This window comes from Micromys minutus (genome assembly GCF_963924665.1).
Source record: "Micromys minutus genome assembly, chromosome: 8".
NCBI classification, from domain to species: Eukaryota; Metazoa; Chordata; class Mammalia; order Rodentia; family Muridae; genus Micromys; species Micromys minutus.
In genome coordinates, this window is record NC_137977.1 from 22,411,722 (window position 1) to 22,418,317 (window position 6,596).

Genomic DNA, 6,596 nt, shown 5'->3' on the forward strand with positions numbered 1-6,596 from the left:
GCTTACCATTTTGGCTAGCCTGGCTAGCTAGCTTGATAGACAGCCAGACTCCCTGTGTCTTCCATTTCCCACTAGCTGGGATCATGTTCACCCATCTTATATATGGATTCTAGGGACTCAAATTCGATTCTTCACCCATGCATTGCAAGTACTTTATCTGAAAGCCATTTTCCTTAGTTTATTTTGTGTTTATGTTTTTTCCCAAGACAGAGTCTACTGCGTAGCCCTTGGATGGCCTGAACTTGCTATGTAGATCAGGCCTTGAACTCACAAGAGTTTTGCTTGCTTACCAACCTACCTTTCTTTCTTTCTTTTTATCTTTTTGAGACAGGATTTCCCTGGCTGTCCTGGAACTCACTCTGTAGACCAGGCTGGCCTTGAACTCAGAGATCCACCTGCCTGGGATTAAAGGCATGTGCTACTGTGTCTCGTGCCTCCTTGTTTCTTTAAAGTTACAGACAGTTGTATGGTTGTGAGCTGTCATGCAGATGCTTTAAATGGAACCTGGGTTCTCTGGAGGAACCAGTGCTCTTAACTGCTGAGCCATCTCTCCAGCTCCCCACTTTGTCTTATGAAACAAGACTTCTCCCTGGCCTGGAGCTTACCAAATAGTCTGACTGGCTGGTCACAGAGCCACAGGGGTCTACTCTGCTTCCCCAATATTACAAACTGCAGTGCCATTCCCAGCTCCCCGTGTAGCTTCTAGAGTTCAAACTCAGATCTTTCTACTTACAAAGCAAGTATTTTATCAACCGAGCCATCTCCCCACTCCCTCACAAGTAACTCAAAGACATATGAATGTAAGTGGTAATACTATTCACCACAGCTGAAAACTAGAAAGGACCCAGATTCACCATGGAAGCAATGACTGTGACCCGCATATAGTGGTGTGGTTAGAACTTGGGGTTCTAACCTGAAACACTTCAACACCAAGTATGTGGGGTCTCTTCCCATACCAACCGTTTCTCTATCTCTCTAGACATGAATTAGGTATCCAACAGTTTAACTGAGCTTTGACACAGCTGAAGCTAAGTGCAGCCCCCATAGTTGAAGGGTTCAGATACACAGCCTTCAATCTCTGAAAGCTAAGACAGGAAGATCCCAGGCCAGCCTTTGCTATGTTGTGAGTTCCAGGCTACTATAGGATATGGTATAAGACCATGTCTTGAGAGAGAGAAAGGGAGAGAGGGAGGGAGGGAGGGAGAAAGGAAGGAGAGAGAGAGAGAGAGAGAGAGAGAGAGAGAGAGAGAGAGAGAGAGAGAGAGAGAGAGAGAGACAGAGAGAGAGAGAAGAAACAGGAGGCAAGCATTGTGGTGTATACTATGGGATTCCCCACAGAGGTAGAAAGATTTCTGAGTTCCTGGCCAGCCAGGGATACACAGTAAGACTGCCTGAAAAATATGAAATTATAGTGTGAATTTCATAGTCATCTTGATAAAGTTAATAAGTGAGAAATGTTGAATATAAATATCAGGACCTTGAAATTTGAGTAAGTTCCTGAAAATTGAATAAACATCCTGATCAAATAGGACTTACAAACTCACCCGTCACCTCTGCAGATTGCCTCTGCTTATATGTAGATCTAGAACTCCAAACGAGGGGGCAGTCCACATTCTTGATTCCACACCACACTCTTCATCCTTAATGCCTTCTAAACTGTTTCTGTTGCTGGACAGTGACCTCTAAGGGTGGGGTTGTGCCTTCTCTCCCACCTTACTCACCACTGCCCCTCAGCATCTTGCTCAGGGATCAGTGTTTAAGAAATGCCTGTGACCACTGGCTGAGTAACAGGGTAAGGGTGCCCCTGTCCAGGCACAGGGGTGGCAGTAAGGAGTGTGTATGTAGATAGGATGGAGGAGTCCGAGTTTCTGAAGCCCTTTACTCAGGTCCTCAGACTAGAATAAACATCTTGATTGTTCTCCAAATCAGATCTGAAGGAGTGAGGACCAAAATTTAAGGATACCTGAACTACAAAGTTGAAGTTGGCAAGGGAGGGTCCATGGGCCTGAGGACATGAGTGCAGCCCCAATGCTGACAGCAACCCCATGGCCTCACACATGTAAGGCAATGCTTTACATGCAGCTGGCTCCATCCCAGCCGGTACAACTGTCTGGTCAATCTAAAGGAAGGAGTTTCATCTCTTCCCCGGCTGTCAGTCATCCTACCTTTTTACAGAGTTGGCCATGTAGGAGGCCCTCCAAGTGGTCTTGTCATTCAGATATCCAAACTCAGACTGGGAACTTGTTTAGTTTGGACAGCTTTGTGACAGGCAGAGGGCTGGCCATCAAGTCCTCATTTCTTTACCCCCTCAAGCCCTCCTCTACTCCCAGAGAGCAGTGTCTCCTTTGCCTCTGCTCTATAAGATCCTTGCTCTTTCTTGCTTGGAGGCTATCTCTGAAGTTGCTGTTCTCTTTTCCTGGGCTCTCTAGTTTTCCTTTTGAGTGGAGTTGGAGAGCCATGTTGGACATCTCAGCAGAATGGCAGAATTGTGGGAGCCTAGGACAGGAAAAGCAACTGAGTCATATGCTCAAGCCAACCCTGACTCACAGGGAAGTGACTTTAATAACTACCTACATGCTGGCCACCTTTCCCCTCCCAGCTTTCTGGCTACTGGCCACTCACTTGTCCCCTGTCATATTTTTTCATCCACGGCATTAGAGAGAACAGGATTTAGGTGAAGAGCAAGGTCATCTATTTGCTGAGGCCACAGACATTGGAGTCATAATGGGGACACTCATGTTAGCTCAACTACTTTCCTGCTAAGAGCTCAGCAAGCCATCTATGATGTTGCTCTCTGGACTTCAGCCGTCTTTTCAGCGAAGGTTACAGCATAAGATCCAAGGCTCTTTTGACTGCTAAAATTATGATTCTCAAAGAAGATATCAGGCAATGGTGACATGTGACTATAATTCCTGCACTTGGGATGTAGAGCCAGCCTGGGCTACATAGTAAGCCCTGTCTCAAAAATGAAAGTATCAGGGGGCTGGAGAGATGGCTCAGCAGTTAAGAGCACTCACTGGGCTCATAGAGGTTCAGTTTCCAGCACCCACATGGTGGTTCACAGCCATCTAGTTGCATGGGATCTGATGTCCTCTTCCCACCTCTGAAGGCACTGTATACATACATGTTGGTGCACATACATGCAGGCAAAACACTTATACACATAAGGGCAGCCAGTGCTCTCACTGAACCCAACATTGTATTTTTTTAAATGGAAGTATAGATTACTCTAGCAAAGAGGAAACCGACAGAACTCTGTCCTGAGGTTGGGCTCCAAGTTCTCAGGTAGCTGTGCTTTTCCCTTCAGCTGTTGCGTTCTCTAGCAAGCATCCAAGGCCCCTAACCAGCCCGTTCTGTACACTGCTTCATCTCACCCAGTTCAAAGCCAGGAGGACAGCAACTCCTTCCCTGGCCCTGCTGCCTTTCCAGGCAACTCCTAGGCTTGAGACTGTGGTTGACTTAGTGGAACTGACTTTGAGCCAAACTCAAACTATGAGTCAAAAACAAACCTGCAAAGAACCAAACCAATCGAAGAACTTTCTGAACTAGTTAGAACTCCACCACCCTGCTGTATGGTGGATATTCACATGGCCCTGTTACATGATGCTGTTGTGGTTTGGAGACTGGTTACAGGGCTAAGGCAATGCTCTGAGTGTTGGGACCACAGGTATATAGCACCATATCCAGTGATGTTTTTCTTGCTGACAGGGTCTATGTAGCTCTGGTAGTTGTGGAACTCAGGTTGTCCTTGAGCTCAGAGCCCCACCCGTCTCTCCTCCTGAGTATTGGGATAAAAGGAGTGCACCACTACTACTCTTGGCTATAAACCTCACCTACTTTAAACCTTTCATGTACTTAAGAACATTCTATAAAAAACTATAGTAATCATTTAACTAGAGTATGTTTTATCGATAGTCCACCTCTGAGTGTTATCTGTCCTATCAACAATATAGTCTAAAGAGCTGGGGCAGGAGTCATGCAAGATGACCCAGCGGTAGGGAAAGAACTACCTCCTACAGGCTGTCCTCTAATTTCCACATATACTGTTGCATGCGCTTATAAATATAAACAAAAGTTCGATGTAAGCAAAAACTAACAAAAGGGGGCAAACTTGGCACAGTGCATGTGCCTGTTGCTCTAGCTACTTGAGGCAGAGCACGAAGAACCACTTGGATCAGGTGTGGAGCCCCATGTCTTTAATCACAGCATTTGGGAAAGACAGCAGATCTGGGATCTGGGAGTATGAGGCCAGCCTGGTCTATATCGTGAACTTCAGGACAGCCAGGGCTTTGTAGAGATCCTGTCTCAAACAAAAGTAGCAAACAACAAAAACTGCTTGAGACCAAGAGTTTGTAGCCAACTAGGGCAGGTTTGCAAAATGGTTCTTTTCAAAGGAGGTAGGGTGGGAGGCAATATAGTCATAGTAGAGTATGCTTAGCATAGGCCCTGGTTCAACAGCAAGATTACCTAACTTACAAGGACAAACACTACCATTTGAAAATTCCACCTATTCTTTGATGAAGACAGTGTCATGTAACCCAGGCTGGCATTAAATGCCCTCTACAGTAGCCGAGGATGACCTTCAATTCCTTGATCTCTCTGTCTCCATTCTCCAAGTGCAATAAGGTCTGGCCTAAGATGCAGGAGGAATTCTAGGTGCCCTCTCCAAGGAAAGTCATGGGACCTGTTTACCCCCAAAGGCGGTAGGGGACAGTTTGGCCAGTCAGTAAGAATGTGTTGTAGGAAAGAAATTCTAACAGTGTCTTCCAGACACAACTCAAGCCGGTGGTCACCTTGGAAAGCACGCTGGTGGTCAGTAAGGCACACTCACTTAACCTCACCGGCACCACACAAATCATGAATGGTCTGCACTTCATGGCTTCGGAACCAAACAGAGCCCTCGACTGTTATGTAACATCTTGGGAACCTTGACAAAAACACCTGAGCTTTTCCTAAGGATTATGTAACTCACTACTGTTATTCTATAGGTGGTAGTTCAAACCTAGATTTCAGAGGGCTGAACAATTGAACAGAGGTGAAATGAGCCTCCTGGGTTCTCCTATGTAGACAACCCTCCTTCCTTTGGTTGGTTGCTATCCCTTTCTCTGGGTTTTAAGGACAAAGCAAGCAGTCCTAAAATCTGCAGATGGCTCGGTCAAAATCCTGTCTCTTCTGTTTCCTCCACTGCCAGTATTCTTGTAGTATAGCACCACCTTGTGTCCATGAGCATAAAATCACTCTGGACATTTCCACAAAAGAGGTTGGTGGGCATGGAATCTTTCTTGATAGCAAGTCTCATCATGGGCCTAGCCAAGTGCCAGGTACTGGACTATGCAATTCACACACCTTTATGAAATCCTCAAACCAATCTTAAGACAGGGTCTTGGCAGGTAAAGGCTGGCCTGAAAAACCCTACATTCTCCTGCCTCCCGAGTGCTGTTACAGGTATGTCATATCACATGTAGTTCAGAGCCAGGGCTTTTAAGACTTCAAGAAGGCATGGCAATGGGACCAAGCCCAAAGCTGTCACACATACTGCACAAGCACTGCCACTGAACTACGTCCTAGCCCTTTGCTTTGAGAAACTAAATTTGTCACGGCTGACTTTGATTTGCCCCAGCCTCCCAAGCAGCAATTACTAAAAACAGGCTAGTTCCTAGTTGAGCCCTGGTAAGGACAAACCTGCCAAGTTCTGAGATTCTCCGGGGTGGCTCCCCAGAGTTCATGGGCCAGGACATAGAGAAAACCTTATAGATGCACATGTGCCTCTAATTCTCATTTGGCCAAGTTACATTGTGGTACCCAAACTGCTACAAGACAAGGAAGTAATGTCCTGCCTTACGAGTTGCAACACCACGTTTCTATTCCCTCTGGCCAGTCATCTCTTGAGTACAGTCCCATCAGGGTGGGTGGGACTTTGGCAGATGTAAATCCCAACTGGCACTCATTCAAGTTGGCTACAAAGGAGAAGCTGGCATGAATCTTAAATTCCACCCTGGCACTTGGCCCTCAATTGACTGGGCCTGTCTGGGAGTGTTGTGGTATGGGAATGGGAGCTGGAGAAGATGCCAAGTGCCTGCAGGCCCAGACAGGCAAGATATCCTACACTCCCAACAGCTTATTGGCTTTGAGAAGACTACTTAGGCATGCTGTAGGAGAAAAACTACCTTTACTGTGTTTGTCTTTCTAGAGGAAGACTGGTTTGATTAGAATACCTTCTGGGTTGACAGTCATTAGTATGCTGAAAAAGCAGGGATAGATAAGAAAGATAAGTTGCTGGTGTCCAGTTTTCTTCCAAACCTGGACATAGCAAGCCATGTATATAACCTGTTTCTTAACTAGGCTTCTTAAGCTCTCAAAGAACCTGTAGGCTCCTAAACCTTTTGGGAGAATTAATGCCAGGCTAATTTCTGCTCTGCCATCCGGACTATATTTTACCTGCCTTCACGTATGGCAGTGGACCCATTAGGACTATTGTTATAGTCCACTGGGTGGCACCACGTGGGTGCTGGCAATTGAACCTAGGCAATTTGCAAGAGCAGTACCACCTTTTTCTGTTTTTGGAATCGCGGTTTCTGTGTAGTCCTGGAACTCAG